This window comes from Echinops telfairi, unplaced genomic scaffold, assembly GCF_000313985.2.
Source record: "Echinops telfairi isolate 266 unplaced genomic scaffold, ASM31398v2 ScPeMD7_443;HRSCAF=831, whole genome shotgun sequence".
NCBI classification, from domain to species: domain Eukaryota; kingdom Metazoa; phylum Chordata; class Mammalia; order Afrosoricida; family Tenrecidae; genus Echinops; species Echinops telfairi.
In genome coordinates, this window is record NW_022104341.1 from 68,010,252 (window position 1) to 68,013,337 (window position 3,086).

The following is a 3,086-nucleotide window of genomic DNA, read 5'->3' on the forward strand; positions in this document are numbered from 1 at the left end:
TTTTGTTACCAGGAGACGTCTGAGTTGGTTTCACTTAAACAGGACGAAGCACCACCGGCCCGCGCCGTCCTCACGTTGATCTCTGCTTGAGCCTGTCGTTGCAGCCGCTGTGTCCGTCCGTCCGTCCGTCTCGTTGAGGCCGTTCCTCCGTTACACGGACTCTCCACAAGCACGATGTCCTTCGGTAGGCTTTGCTCCGCCCAATAACATCCATGCTTCTAAGGAGCCTTCTGGCTGTAATTCTCCCAAGACAGATTCGTGTGTTCTTGCGGCACTCCGTGATATATTCATTATTCTTCCCTGAGCCATAATTCAAATGCAAACATTTTTCTCTGTCCTTTTGGGGGGAATTTGTAGGGGTTGGGGGTGCAAATAGCAGCTCTCTGTACTTTCTGTAGGATTTTCTGTAAGCCTAAATGTGTTCTCAAAAAGGAAAAGAAGAGGAATACTTGGAAACTTCAAAAGCTTAGAAAATTCCTTGAGTCCTGTCTCTTAAATGGGGAAACTGAGGTCCCCAGAGCTTGGTGCAGCCACCCAACTGAGCTTGGTTAGTTGCCCCAAAGGGAACCCAGCTCTCCCGCTGCCTAACCCGCGTGCGATCGCAACAGCTTCTGAAGTGATTCCGAATTACTTTCAATTTCATTGAAGAACTTCCCTGGAGGCTTATGTGCAATTCAAATGTTCAATATAATTTATGGTTTAATTTAAAATGTAATTTTGTCTTTTAGAACCAGAAGAGCTTTCTAATAAATGCCCAGAACATGACTTTTATGGAAAAGTTGACTAAGGAACTACTATTAGAAGTTATAAAATTAATGAGATTTTATTAACTTCATCAGAGATAAACGAACCCCCAGGTCCTCCCTGCTTACTTACAGTCTTATTTTAGTAAAATGGTTAATGGCTCTCTAGAGCCACTAGAGGGCGCTCCACCACAGCGAGTGCTTTAGCGGGACCGGAAGACCTGCCATGTAAACTGGCTTAACAAAATCATTGCACATTTGGCTGAATTTTTAAACCCCTTATTAATGCATTAGGAATGTATCTTCCAGACAGTTTTCAGTCTTAGAAAAGACGGGCAACTTAAAAGCCTCAACCTAAAGTTCTAGCCTGTGAGTCAGAGTCAACTCGATGGCGATACGGTTGGCTAAAAATATACTAACTTGTCTCTGTTTGGCCTTGTGTGTGACTTAGGAATCATTTTTCTTGCTTTATCATCTCTTGAGTCACTATGCATTGGAATTGACTCGAGGTGGGCAAGTTTCCAGTTTCGCCATTTCCAGTTTTGAAGGTCTTTTACAATAATAAGCTCCATCCATCTCTAGATAGAGGCTGAGCTAATACATTCGATTACATTTGATCATGACAATAATCCCGCAAGAAGAGTCTTCCTAGCCCCCGTTGAAAGTTGGCCTCGGTGTGTTACAGTCACTTAAACTGCCATCCCTATGGAAGTGGCCGAGAGAGAACTCAGACTGAGACCGACGGACGTGGTTTAAAGGCCAGGACACTGAACCGGTTCAGAGCTGGAAGAAAGCAAACAAGAAGCCTTCCTTATGTTTGGGGGGTGTCGTTGACATCCCAAGGTGCAGAGGGACTTGCCCCCCACACCACGGGCCCAGTCAGGACTAGAAGTGGGACTCTGTTTCCCTGTTTCCTCTGTGGCACTCCTGTACTACACCGCCTGGGGTCACCCCTACCCTCCCTGGGCACCAGTCTCCCAGGGCTCAGAAAGGAGAGCCTGTGCCATGCTTTAATCTAACCCAGCCCAGGGCCACAGGGCTGTTATCTCCACCAGTGCTTCTCAAAGCTGGAGATACCGCCCCTGGGGGAGGGGTGCCGTTGAAACCATGCGGGGGTGGGAGGGTGGTGGTGTCTGCAAAAGCAGATACCCACAGAATCCAGATCCCGGATTGTGGGCACAAACACAGGATTTTTATTGCTAGGGGAGCACTGAGTACTTTTTTTTCTGAAAGTGGGGAGGGGGTGGGGGTGCTCGGCCAAATGATTTGGGAAAACCTATAACCTGACAACCAAGGAAATGGATCCTTTGGGCAGACACCTTCCTCCCACATGGTCCTCTGTCATCCTTGTCACAGCCACAGCTGGGCGACATGCATTCCCAAGATGACACCTTGCATTGCAGACGTAATTCATCATCCTGACTCAAGTGGCCCTCCTTACCCTCTTTACTGTAGCCACAGGGATTGTCTCTCCCCAAACCCCAAACGCATAGCCAGTGCCATAGAGTTGATTCTGACTCCCAGTGACCCTGGGGGGCAGACTCAGCTGCTCCGAGGGCTTTGTAGACGGTAAATGCTTCCATTAGCTGGCAGCCCCTTCCCTTTCTCCCTCAGAGCAGCTGGTGGGTTTAAACTGTCTATCTTGCAGTTACCAACCCAGTCCCTAACCCACAGCACCGCCAGGGTGCCTTTTAATAAGCCACACATCTAAGCAGAGCACTTTTCTGCTTAAAGCTTTATAGCTGTCCCCTGTATCCATTAGACACCACTCCACCAAGTCAAACGTGGATGCCCTGCAGCCGCTGTGATGTGCTCTGACCACTTCTTCTTCTTTTCAATCATTTTATTGGGGGCTCGTATAACTCTTACCACAATCCATCGTGTCAAGCACATTTGTATATTTGTTGCCATCATCATTCTCAAAACATTTGGTTTCTACTTGAGCCCTTGGTATCAGCTCCTCATTTCCCCCCTCCCTCCCTCGCAAACCCTTAATAATTTATACATTATTATTATTTTTTCATGTCTTGCACTGTCCTATGTCTCCCTTTACCCCCTTGTCTGCTGTTCATCCCCCTGGGAGGGGGTTATAGGTAGGTCATTGTGATCAGTTCCCCCTTTCTCCTCCCACCTTCCCCTTACCCTCCTGGTATGGCTACTCTCAATATTGGTCCGGAGGAGTTTATCTGTCCTGGATTCCTTGTGTTTCCAGCTCTTATCTATACCAGTGTACATGCTCTGGTCTAGCCAGATTTGTAAGGTAGAATTAGGGTCATGTTAGTGGGGGGTGGGGGGAGGAAGCATTAAAGAACCAGAGGAAAGTTGTAGGTTTCATTGGTGCTA